Here is a 13,740-nt window from a genome sequence, read left to right as displayed (position 1 = left end):
CTTACCAAAGTGATACCATCCGACTGCTGTTTCCAGGTGCTAGTTTATGTTCAAATCCAAAGTGTTGGAAGGAACAGAGAAAACAAAATGTCAGACACATCACTGATTATATACGTTTTCATCTTCACTGATTTAAATTTTTTTTAATGTTTATTTATTTTTGAGACAGGGAGAAAGAGCCCACAAGGAGGGGTGGGGCAGAGAGAGAAGAAGACAGAGGATCCAAAGTGAGCCCTGCAATGACAGCAGAAAGCTCGATGCGGGCTTCGAACTCACGAATTGTGAGATCATGACCTGAGCCAAAGTCAGACGCTTAACTGACTGAGCCATCCGGGTGCGCCCATCTTCACTGATTTATACAGCAGATGCTTCTTTATCCTTAACTACATATTTGTTGCTGATGTTTTTTAATCAGAAGATTTCAGAAAAGAAAATATGACCGAAAGGAAAGAGAGAGAGAGAGAGAAAGCGTATGAGGCCATCCTAGTTTAGAGGGAAAAAGAGGGAGAAAGGAATTATGAAGGACACCTCAGATGGAAGACAGCTACCCAGTTCATGTAAGACCAGCATATAGATGCCCGGGCCATCTAGACACCTAACATAAAATAAAAGGGATTCGCTTCCCATTCTTCCCCAGTTTAACCATTTCTACCTTATTTCACACAAAGCAATCTAGTCAGGTAAGCTGAAAAAAACCACCAAAAAGGTCTTTATTCAGTGTAACTTCCTATCACCACATAATATATAACACATAACATGACACCTAACACCACCTAACACCATTGGGCGTGTGTTTGGCCAAATATCTGAAATTTTCTTAAATGCTTAAACTTTTAATAGAGGAATTCAGAACTCTAGTTTTCCTCCTTCAATTGGATCCTATTCTTCCATCTGAAGGTTCTTGGGAAGGAAAAGCAGAAATAGCCTCTCAACTCCATTAAACCACAGCGTATCTTGCTCTTTGCTGAACCCGTGGACCCCACGGCCTGCCCCTGGGGGGGACAGGATAGGCGGAACCAAAATATCTATTTTTTTAAGTCTATTTATTTATTTTGAGAGAGAGAGAGAGCGTGCAAGCAAGGAAGAGGCAGAGAGAGAGGGAGGAACAGAATCCCAAGGAAGCCTCTGCCTGTCAGGGAAGAGCCTGACGCAGGGCTCAAACTCATGAACCATGAGATCATGACTTGAGCCGAAATCAAGAGTCAGACACTTCACTGACTGAGCCACCCAGGTGTCCCTGGAATCAAAATATTGAAAATGCATTTTCTGAATCCATCTTAAGGAGTGGTTAATACAAGCTAAAAAAGGCACACCCAAGTGGGAGGTGGAGGGAGGGAATTCAGCCAGGGATATAGTACAGGCCAGGGAGAGCATCCACAAGTGACAAAGGAGTCTCTGTGGCCACCAAAACAAGGCGGCAGGGAGGCTGGGTGTGATCCACTTACTAACTCTCCACCTTGGGAAACCACAGGGCCTTGTGAGTAAGCCCTGCCCAAGATAATGAAAGTTTAGACATATATTTACACAATACTCCTTGAAGTTGAGTGTTTTTTCATCTTGTTTTCTAGTCTCCTGGCTAAACAGGAAGTTTTCCGCAGGATGCTCCGATATCCTCTGTTCAGAGTAACAACTTAGCACTTTGCTTTCCTTTTCTCCCACAATACACTTAATGTTTTCCGCTACGGGTCCTGGATTCAGTCACAGATTTCCTGCAGGAAGTTGATGGTTCCTTAACTCTTTGCAAGGATCAGTCATACCCCCCTCGTGTAAAAATAGTCACCAAGGTTTTTTTGTAGATAGATTCCACTTACTGATGTGCCCTAGGGAAGGTCAGAGGTGGGGGGGGGGGGGTAACCTTGCAAAATATGACCAGCCGTCTGTGTGGATCCCCCACAGCATTCCCTGAATATCGGGTCCTTAAAATAATCCCTGATCCTAATGGAAAGGATAAATGATTCACTGGGGTTAGCTATGAAAGGAAGCTCTTCCTCCAGGCCTTATCTTGACACCTGGAAATAATTATAAGGGCTAAATGCCATTGTCATCTAATAAGGATGATGAAAATAAAATTCATATTAGCTCCAACATGGAACAAGCCACGTTGCATTAATAGCCGGTGTGATTATACCAACAGCTGTGAATCTCCTTTTAAACCAATCTCTTATTCATCTGGTCACGTTTAATTTAAGTTCTGCCTTTCTGGTTCAGTACTGCAGGGTGACTGAGAGTGTAGCCTTGGAACTGGCCCTGGGTTTGGCTCCCAGCTCCAACACTTACTCATGTAAAGTGGAGGAAACTTGTCGATCGGCGGGGGGGGGGGGGGGGGGGGGGGGAGGGCTGGGCAGGGGGAGAGCTTCTCTTTTTCTGCACCTTTAAAATGGGAATAATAATTGCATTTGGTTGAACCATAAAATTACTCATCTTTGTAGGTTGAAAGCCTACACAAAAAATGTTTTAGGAAAGGGTTAAGTAGCTAACGCGTGTGAAAGTCCTGGCACATGCTAATGCCTGTTAAATCTAATAAAGCAATCCTATTTTTATTATTGTCCTGGAGCATCATTAGTTGCTTCAGTCTATCATTGCTGGGCATTTATAACATAGAGGCCACTTAATAACACGGTAGAGTCTGAGATTCTAGAGAACAGTATTTGTTCATGGCTGCATCTGACCACAGAACAATGCAGGGTGTGTGGTGTGTGCTCAATAAATAGTTGCTGTAGGAATGAGTATATTAATAACATAAAGATAACTATAACAAGATAGGGCCTACCACTAGCTTGAAAAATCTTGAGCTATTTTCTCCAGTTTCTTTTTAGTGAATGAGTTATTTGCTAAAAAGGTAGCCTTTTCTAATTGGCCCAGGGAGGTGGGCACATTTTCAAGACGGCGGGACAGATCTGCTTCTAAAAGCCATAATCTCTAAAGATTTCACAGCTTCTCAGAAATGTCAGTAGCCATCCAAGTGAGGCTGCAGCTGAAGCTCTGGAGGGGGGCTGGGAGAGGCCCTGCTTTAAACCACAGGAACTAACAAAAATGGCCTACATGGTATTTCTTATAAAACTAGTGGTGTCTGGCCTATTCAGAGGCAAGAGTGATTCACCTTATCTTGACACTTTCCTTCTCAACTTGTCTTCTTCCTTGTTTCTTTCTCTTGCAATAAACAGAGAATAGACAAGTCCTAAGATAGAGATGTTATTTTTCTTGATCATTTATAGAAGAAAGATCTCGGGCCTGACCCTGAAACAATCACATGAGGGCGTTGACTCAAGGCCATCAGAACAGTGGCACCTGCTAGAAGAAATTGGCTTTGGTGGGAAATGTCATTGGGATTTTGAATCTATAACTGGAGAGAGATTGATATTTTTTTAAAATTTTTTTAATGTTTTATTTATTTCTAGGAGAGAGAGAGAGAGATAGCGTGAGCAGGGGAGGGTCAGAGAGAGAGGGAGTCACAGACTGAAACAGGCTCCAGGCTCCGAGCTGGCAGTCAGCACAGAGCCCGACGCGGGGCTCGAACCCACGAACCACGAGATCATGACCTTAGCGAAAGTTGGACACTTAACTGACTAAGCCACCCAGGCGCCCCGAGAGATTGATATTTTTAAAAATTATTTGAAAGAGAGACAGAGAGACAGAGAGAGAATCTCTAACAGGCTCCATGCTCAGTCCGGAGCCCGACTCGGTGCTCAATCCCACAATTCTATGACCTGAGCTGAAATCAAAATTCAGACACTCAACAGACCGAGCCAGCCAGTCACCTTGAAATTGATCATTTTACCAAACAAAATTAATGGAGTGATCACAGATTTTCATTTGCTGATACCAGGGTTTTTATAGAAGAGTGTGGACATCAGCAATGCCTACTGAAAAGTAAGGATAGTCTAGATAGACAAAGAGTGTCAGGCAGAAGGGAGGTAGCTCTGAGCCACACTGCCTGGGTTCCAGGGCTGGATCCACCACCTGCTGGCTCTGAGGCATTGGGAGAGCTACCTCCCCTCTCTGTGCAGAAGTTGCTCCATAGTGAGTTAATACCCAGGGCGCACTTTGCCCAAGGCCTGCCATGGGGAGCACTTACAAAATGTCATCGTTTGCTCTTAATAAGGTTCAATAAAGATAGCATCTGCTTTGAAGGAGATGCTGTCAGAAAGATAAGATCATGAAAACCCTTTCTTCTTTTTGCTTTGTTCCAATTTACATCATTTCCCTTAAAACAGTGTCAGTCCTGAGGTATTTACACTTTTATTCAGCCAAAAACAAGTTCACCAGTGTAGAAATGAGGCAGTTGGTCCCACTCATGCACGTAAAAAGAAACGAGCCACAATAAGACGTGTTTATGATGTCCACCGGAAATCTTGAAACATTGCTTCATCTCTTGATCATCTTCCTGTTTCAATAAAGATTCTCATGAGAGCCTTGAAAAACTAGAGCCCAGCAGACTCGGGTGTGAGCTGTCCGCTCACTTGTGTCGTGAGGATGTTGTTTATGGTTTAGATCCTGTTTTCTTCCTGGTCAAAGTGCCGCGGGCTCCCAGGTGCTACTTCCGCTGTTATTGCCTCCTCCTCGGGGCTCAGGCTGCTGGAGGCAGCTTCCTGCGGCCCCCGTGTGATTCTGGCCACTAAAGACAGGCGAGAGCCTGTCAAAGGTTATCTCCCACCCGGGCTGTGGTTTCAAAGGGTCATCGCGATCCGGTGCGGTCATTTATATGATGGGCCACAGGCCGCATCGGGGAGGCAGAGCTGTTGCTGAAGGGGAGTGGAAAAGGAAAAAATAAGGCAAAACCAAAAAACACAAAGGTGGTGGGGGGTGTGGACGGTGGAGATGCTAAAGAGAAAAGACGCCAACGGCCACATGCCGGAGGCAGCAGGTAAAGTACAAGAGCAATGAATGCACCTCCTGGGAGAGGCAATGAATGCACCACACACTATGCGTGACTTCTAGATTGCTCCGCACCATCTGACGGCCATGCTGTCCCCAAGAACAACTTGGAATTTGCTATCCAGAGTAAATAACTCTTTGGATCCTCCTTCAAAGAAAGAAGTGCGGGGGTGCCTGGGTGGCTTAGTCGGTTAAGCGTCCGACTTTCGCTTAGGTCATGATCTCGCGGTTCGTGGGTTCGAGCCCCGCGTCGGGCTCTGTGCTGACTGCCAGCTTGGAGCCTGGAGCCTGTTTCAGTCTGTGTCTCCCTCTCTCTCTGACCCTCCCCTGCTCATGCTGTCTCTCTCTCTCTCTCTCTCCTAGAAATAAATAAAACATTTAAAAAAAAAAAGAAGAAGAAAGAAAGAAGTGCTGTTCCCTCCACCGTTACTTAGTCTCCAAAACTGAGACGCGATGGACCGATTTTACTCCTGGAGGCAATCTATGAGCTCAGAAAGCAAGCATGCTTCATTAGGTACCAAAGCTCACAGTTTTGGCTCTGCTGTGCCTGAGAACCAAAGGCAAGACTGACCTTTGCTCAATTCTACCTGCCAGATTGGGGAAGGTAGCAGGTAAGGAGAGGCTCAGAGAGGTATGAAAAGTGACCACCACGAAAGCAGGCAGAGAGTTCAATGCCTGACAGCCAATAAGCCAGCGTGCCTGTAGAAGCCACTTACTTAAGGAAATGAATTAGTAAGGTTGTATCCTCTGAGTTATCCAGTTATTGACGGGAAAAGCAAAAACTTGACTTAGGAAGAGGGAAAATATCACCCGCTACACTTCCTCTAAGTTAGTCTCAGCTATTTCCCTTGACTACTTGTGGCTTCCTTCCAGACATAGGCTCAAGCAACAGTCCTGGAATTCCAAAACAGGCCCATTCCACCCACCCACTCTCTGATCTCAAAGGCAAATCACCAATGGTAACCATAACAGCAAACTCCAGAGTGTGATCTGTAATGTTTCCACTTGTTGGCAAATCAGGGATGAAAATGGGGCAGAAAAGGGGTGGTGGTGAGTGAGGGGTTGTGATTTCTTAGGATAGTTGTTGGGATTCATTTTTATAGATTTCACGAAAACAGACATTTGAAAATATGCAGAACTGCTTTTACTTTGAGACTGCTTTTCTAGATTCTGGTAAAAACCTTTCCTAAGCCCTAGGGATAATCACTTTCCGGTACTGGGTTAAAACCAAGCAGACCCTGCAGCAGCACTGCTAGGAATTTACCCGAGGGATACAGGAGTGTGGATGCATAGGGGCACATGTACCCCAATGTTCATAGCAGCACTTTCAACAATAGCCAAATCATGGAAAGAGCCTAAGTGTCCATCAACTGATGAATGGATCAAGAAGATGTGGTTTATCTATACAATGGAATACTACATGGCAATGAGAAAGAATGAAATCTGGCCATTTATAGCAACGTGGATGGACCTTGAGGGTGTTATGCTGAGTGAAATAAGTCAGGCAGAGAAGGACAGATACCATATGTTTGCACATATCGGTGGATTAGGAGGAACTTAACGGAGGACCATGAGGGAGAAGAAGGGGAAAAACAGTTGGGGAGAGGGAGGGAGGCAAACCATGAGAGACTCTTGAATGCTGAGAACAAACTGAGGGCTGATGGGGGGGAAGGAGGGGTGATGGGCATGGGGGAGGGCACTTGTTGTGATGAGCACTGGGTGTTATATGGAAACCAAGCTGACAATAAACTATTTAAGAAAAAAAAAACAAAAATACAAAAAACAAAATCAAGCAGTTTCTAGATCACAAGGGAATTGAGAACTCTTCCCATTGAATTAGAAACTAGAAGTGTCTATGGGAAGCCATGTTTCCTACAAAGAATCTTAGAGTCTCCAAAATAAATGAGAAAAGTTAATTTTAAAAAATAAGTCTCATCACTCTTAAAATATTAATCAAAAAAGAAAGAAATCATCACTGTTTCCACGCAAGCTAGCTATAGTATTTGAAAGATACTGAAGTGTTACTCCAAAGTACGTCTTCTCCAAGCCAATTACAGTGTCTAACACTCCACATTTAGGGATTTGTCCAGTTGAGTTAGAACCTGAGTTTACTGAGTGCCTAATATTTCTAAGCACTGCACCGTGGCCATACAGACACAGGGCCTGACCACTAGTAGTTCAAATTGTTCCATAATGAACCATTGTTTAAAGAAAAAAAAAAGTGCTAAAACATTTTTAGCACCAAAATAAACAATGATAGTAACAGATTATAAATCACAAAGTAAAATAAAAAAATCCACGAATCCATATTGATAAATAAATAGGAAAGAAAGAAAGAAGGAAAGAGAAAGATAGAAAGGAAAGGTTTTTTTTTCATATCAACAGAATTCACACAAATACATATAGAGGAATAAAAGAATTTTAAAATTCACTTTTGGTAACCACCATAGTAAATAATTGTTACAGATGTGGATTATCAATGGATGTGAAAACCACCATGTAAAAGTTTGATAAGAGAAAAAAGATACTTACATAGACTCAAAGGACCCTCCCACAACATACTTATCAAATATAAAAGTAAACAGTAATTCTACAGACAATCTAACAGATAGCACCTTAACTAAATGCATCAAAATTAACATCACCAATAATGGGAAAAATAAACATCAAGTATCTCCCATTAAGTTGCACTGAGAAAGATATAACATGACACTTGGAAGACTCATGGCAAAAATGTAGAACATGAACCTACTAATAATGAAACTTCAGATAAATCCAAATTGAAGTGTGGTCTACCAAATAAAAGGCTTTATACTTATCAAAAATTTCAAGGTTGTGAACAATAAAAAAAAGGACAAAAGAAATCTTTTATAGTGAAAGAGAATCAAGAGGCATAACAACTAAATACAAGACATCGTCATGGATAGGATACCAAACTAAAAAAAATTTTTTTTTACTTTTTCTTTTACAACAAAAGACACTGGGGGCAAATGATAAAATTTAATAAGATCTGTCAACCACTTTAGGGGCCAAAAATTTTTTTTCCCTAGAAGGACAGGTAGTAAATACCTTCATCTCTTCAGACCATATTGTTTCTGACACAACCATTCAATTCTACCATTTTGGGAAGAAAGCAGCCATAGACAAATGATATGCAAATGAGTGTGGCTGTGTCCCAATAAAACTTTATTTACAAACATAGACAGCAGGCCACATTTGCCAACTTTTGGACTATATAATGACATTAGATCAATGTTAATTTCATAAATATCAAAATTTTAATACTTTTGATGATTATTCTGTAGTTCTACAAGAGAATCTTTATTTTAGGAAACATACACTGAATTACATTGGAGTAAAACATATCACACTTGCTTGCAACATACTCCCAAAAAAAATAAGAGAAAGAAAGGGAAAAAGAGTCATAAGTGCAGTAAAATATTAATCTTTGGGGAAGCTGATAAAGGCTACATGGGAACTCTTTGTGCTATTTTAGCCAATTCTCTCTAACTTTGAAATAATTTCCAAATTAACAATTGAAAGGAAAAAAATGAAAAAAATATCCAGGAGACAAGAGTAATTGCTTGGGACATAACCCCATCATTGGCTCCACTACCAGACACACAGAAGGTGCTCAGTAAATGCCTGATAAATAAATTAATTAATTCACTAATTAATTAATTTTCATAGGTACTCACTGGAGGAATGACACATAGGATAATTAGATTTTTAAAAATTGAGAAAAGAGGGGCACCTGGGTGGCTCCATCATTTGAGCGTCCAACTTCAGGTCAGTCATAATCTCATAGTTTGTGAGCTTGAGCCCCACGTCGGGCTCTGTGGTGACAGCTCAGAGCCTGGAGCCTGCTTCAGATTCTGTGTCTCACTCTCTCTCTCTGCCCCTCCCCCTTCTAAATAAATAAACACTTTAAAAATTATTAAGTAATTTTTTAAAAAGTTGAGAAAAGAAATGAAGTAAGAGGGGCAGCCTACGTGGGATAATGCCATGCATACACAGAGAGAGGTGTGACAGATAGTACAGAACCAGACAAAAATAACTGCTGGGACAGATCATTGGGACAAAATTTCCTCTGAGGCTGACTTCCATGGACCCACCTGAACTAAACTGATTCTCCCTCTCTCACCAGCCGTAATTTTAAATGATGCCCCTCGGGCACAATATTCATAACTGTTCCTCTACCCTGTATTGTGAGCAAGATGCGTAACTCGGAAGGGAAATTTCTTCTACATTTCCCTTCTTCTCAGCTCTCCCATTGTTGGGGTGGTCTGGGCACTTCAGAATCCACAGGAATACTTTGGGTAACACACAGAGCCACCAAACATTGCAAGCAAAGCCTTTCCAGAGAGATGTCTAAATTAGTGGCATACGAGTTATAAGATTGTGGAAATAAAATCTGTACCTCTAGGATCATTTCCAAGGCAATATTTGGAACCAGGCTACAAATGTGGATAATCATTCCAATATTAAATAAATGTGAAAAACTCGAATAGGTTAACTTACGATATGATGAAGTCACAAGGAAATATGACACCCGAAATATGGGTGGCTGACCTCGGCAAAGTTTCCTTTGTTGCTCAGAAGTGCAGTGTGGAATTTTCTCCAGAAAGTCTCTGTCATCTCTCCTTTCATCTTGGATGCCACCATCTCAGCTCCCAGGGTCCCTACAGCGTGGGAGGAGGGGACTGAATGGTCACAGGCACGAAAGTAACAGAGATCACTTCTACTTGTACCCCATTCCCTAAAACTGGTCAACGGCTCCAACTAAAATACACACGGGGCTCGGAAACAGAGGCAGGAAAGCACTGAAATTCTATGAGCACAGAACTCCTCTGCCACCAATTCCCTGTGGCTTTTGTTGCATAAAAACCCATAACCTTCTGTCAAGATTGCCATTTAATAGGCAATGGACACAGCAAGTTGACTCCATGATACAGTGACTGAACCGCATTTTGTGAAGTGACTTCCCTGTTCCTGCCCTAGAGCAAACCCTACAAATGTCATGTGCGCTTTGGTGTTAAATATCTAGCCTTTGAGAAGGCACGTGTAGAATTTCTCTGTGACTGAACTGGCTGCAGAGGTGATTCTGTCATTCTAGTTGGTGTGGCAGGTGGTAGAAGGGCGCTGGGGAGTTGGGTGGCTTCTTGTTTCTATTGTAACTGAGTTTGGAAAACTACTCAGCAGCAAGTAAACAGATCACCACTGTCACCGTCATAATAGTGCAAGAGAAAAACATCTCAGGGAGAAAGAAACTAATACATTTCTGACATTCCAAGGTGTGAAAGGAAACAATCTGACGTCTGAAAGCCGGAAAAAAACAATTTCTTGGCCCATGCTTCTCACACACACCAAGGGCACCTCAAGAGTTACCAAGAGTCAAAACTGAATGAAATTAAAAGTCTATTTAAAATGATATCTTCTGGGGCGCTGGGTGGCTCAGTTGGTTAAGCGTCCGACTTTGGCTCAGGTCATGATCTCATGGTTCGTGGGTTTGATTCCCGTGTCGGGCTCTGTGCTGACTGCCAGCTCAGAGCCTGGAGCCTGCTTTCAGATTCTGTGTGTCTCTCTCTCTCTGACCCTCCCCTGCTCACGCTGTCTCTCTCTCTCTCTCTCTCTCTCAAAAATAAATAAAACATTTAAAAAATTATAAAATGATATCTTCTACCTGAAAACCACAAACAAGCAAGTTAAGGCCTGAACACTTTCTCTCCCCTGTGTGAAAGTCCTCAGAAAGACTTCATTACGTGAAGGAGGTTGCTCATCCAACCAAACACTAGAATCTATTCGAAAATAATTCCCAAACATATTGCCCACTATATAGCATGGAAACCATAAGAGGGAAAGCCTAAGAATGTTTACTCCAAGATGCAAAAATGATGGAAAGTCATTACTCAAGAAAACTAGATTAACAGAAAAGAAAATCTTTACCACAACTAATATGAGGACGCAAAGGAGTAAAACAAGGTTTGCCTCGAAATTCCAATGCTCCTGTGGTATAAAAACTACATCTCTGGGGAAGATTGTAGTTTTAAGATGTTAGATACTTATCAATAAAAGTCCTTCTTACCTTATGACTTAAAGAGTCAAAAAAAAAAAAGACTTCCTTGCATTAGCAGAGAATACATTCCCTGAAATCCCACCATTGGTCTTTTTTAAAAAATATAATTAAACTCTATCTTCACAGGCAGATCCTCCCTCTCTCTGTGTGTGTGTCACACACATACACAAACACACACTTTCATTGGAATAATATCTTTGGTCATTGCTGAGTTACTGACTGAAATATTGTTAATATATATTTAGTGTGGCAAATGGGAAAGGTGATGATATGAATCAACCAAAATGGAGAGATACTGAGGAAAAAAAAGAAGAAAACGGGAAATGGTGGAAAGTTCCAACACACTTATTTGTTGTATCCTGCTTCTGTCATTCCTTAGTGCCGTGATGGGCGATAAATTAAATTACTGGGGCACATGGGTGGCTCAGTCAGTTAAGCATCCGACTTCAACTCAGGTTATGGTCTCACAGCTTGTGAGTTCCAGCCCCGCGTGGGGCTCTGTGCTGACAACTCAGAGCCTGGAGCCTGCTTCTGATTCTGTGTTTCCCTCTCTCGCTCTGCCCCTCCCTTGCTCATGCTCTGTCTCTGTCTCTGTCTCTCTCTCTCTCTCAAGGATAAATAAAACATTAAAAAAAATTTTTTTTTAATTACATTACTTCACCAAGCCTCTGGTTGATCTTCTACAACACTGGAAAGACAGTGTAGACTCTGTAAGATACACGGAGGGACTAAATGATGGAATAGCTGGTGGCCACAGATTTTCTCACTTTTCTTCCATCAAGGATATATCATCAATATCACTGTGAAGACCTTCTAACTACCCACATGTGTGTTAAACAACCAACTAAAATGGAGAAATGACTAGCACACGTAGAATTGAATGAAGAGTCACTAGCTGATAAGGGCATAAAGAAAGACAAAGAAAAACAAGATGACAAGAAGATGTGTTGGCACCCAGCAGGATAGGCTGATCTGTATCTGGTCAACAGGATATTCAAATACTGCTCCAACCCACCCTTTCCCTTTGCCTTACTTTCAGCTCAAAAGGTAGAAACCAGCTGAAAAGTATTTGCTTGCCAAGTGGTTTCAAATGATCCTTAGAAACTGCCACCTAGTGGGCTTGTGACATTGGCGAGTTATTTAACTCTTCTGAGTCTTGCTTTACTCAAGGAGTGGTGATGGTTATTGTAAAAATGGACCATAGGGCAATAACTAGCAGAATTTCTTGATTCTACCTGTTTCTTTACCTCCTACATCTAATCCATGAACAAACCTATGGCCAGTCCCTTTGATACATGCCAAAGCCATCCATTTCTTCCCACCCTCACTTCGGCCATTTAGGTCTTGCCTTACAAATCTGATAGTCACATAGGACATTAGTCAGAGTTCTCTAGAGACCAATAGGATGTGTGTGGGAATATATACACATGGAGGGAGAGAGAGAGAGAGATTTATTTTAAGGAACTGGCTCACATGAGACAGGAGGCTGCCAAGTCCAAAGTCTGAGGGGTCCAGCAGGATGAAGACCCAAGAAAAAGTTGATGTTGTAGCTCCAGCCCACAGACAGTCTGGAGGCAGAATTTCCTCTTCCTGGGAGTACCCTGTCTTTTTTCTCTCTTAAGGCCTTCAGTTGATTAGATCAGGCCCACCCATATAATAGGAGGTAGCGTGCTTTACTGTCTATTGGCTTAATGTCTATTGGCACTCAGATTGTTATTTTTAGTAATAATTAATTTTCATCCTTTATCACGATGATGACTTGTATTCCAGTCTTTTACAACCCCATCCATCCTCTCTCTCTCTCTCTCTCTGGATTCTCCTTTAATGAAAGCTACTAAATTTATCCTTAATCCCGCTGTCATGTTGAGTTTGTGAAATCTAAATTCTGTTATAGTAGGAGCAGAAGATGGATTATTCAGGAATGAGAAACCAGAGTTATCTTGCAAAGCTTAATATTTCATATATTATCTTATCTAATTGTGGATATAAGGAACAGAGCCCTAAAATAGAGTGTGCCTACCCACACAGAATGAGTTAGAAATAACTCAATAACCCTGTGTCATTCAGGCTGAAATAACCATGTCGATTGTAGATATTCTGGTAAGGAAAGCAAAGGTGGGTTCCTGTTTCTTGGATTACCTCGTGAATTGGCTTTATCCCTCCCATCATTTGTGCACGAAGACACTGAAGAGTGCTTCAAAATTTATATTTGGCAGAGAAAATGATTCTCTTTGGAAACTCACTTTCTTTATAAAGATATGAAATTTCTAACTTCACTGTTCACTGGGGAAATGGAGACGTGAAGGTAGACATTGGGAAGTGAAATGAAGTAAAGCCCTGAATGGACTATATTTCCATATTTTATTCTGTTTATATCACATTCAGTTAAAGCTCTGAACCTGCTAATAAATATGACTTTGTTGCATTTTTTTTTAAGGAATGATTAAGTCTTGTTTTCATTAGCACAAAGGTAACCCTAGAAGTGAAAAATCTGGTAGAAAATTCTCAGAGAAGTTTCTTCTCCCAAGAGTTCTGGTGGACTTCTTCCCAGGAGCCTCCTCAGCACCTCAGCTTCCTTCTGTTTCTCTGTTTTGCCTGAAACCTTCACATAAATGTTCAGTCATTTCCATTTTTAACCTATGAGGACAGTTTCATCTTGCCATGAAATTATTCTTTCCAAAATTTATAATTTGATGAAGACATAAGGACAATGTTACCTACTTATTTTCCAGAAGAAGATGTTAAACCAGAAAACAGGTCATTCCTTAGCATTCATGTGACATCTTGAG

Source organism: Hyaena hyaena, unplaced genomic scaffold (assembly GCF_003009895.1).
Source record: "Hyaena hyaena isolate Hyena2069 unplaced genomic scaffold, ASM300989v1 scaffold_39, whole genome shotgun sequence".
Taxonomy (NCBI): Eukaryota; Metazoa; Chordata; class Mammalia; order Carnivora; family Hyaenidae; genus Hyaena; species Hyaena hyaena.
The sequence above is the reverse complement of the archived record's forward strand: the minus strand, read 5'-3'. Positions refer to the sequence as shown.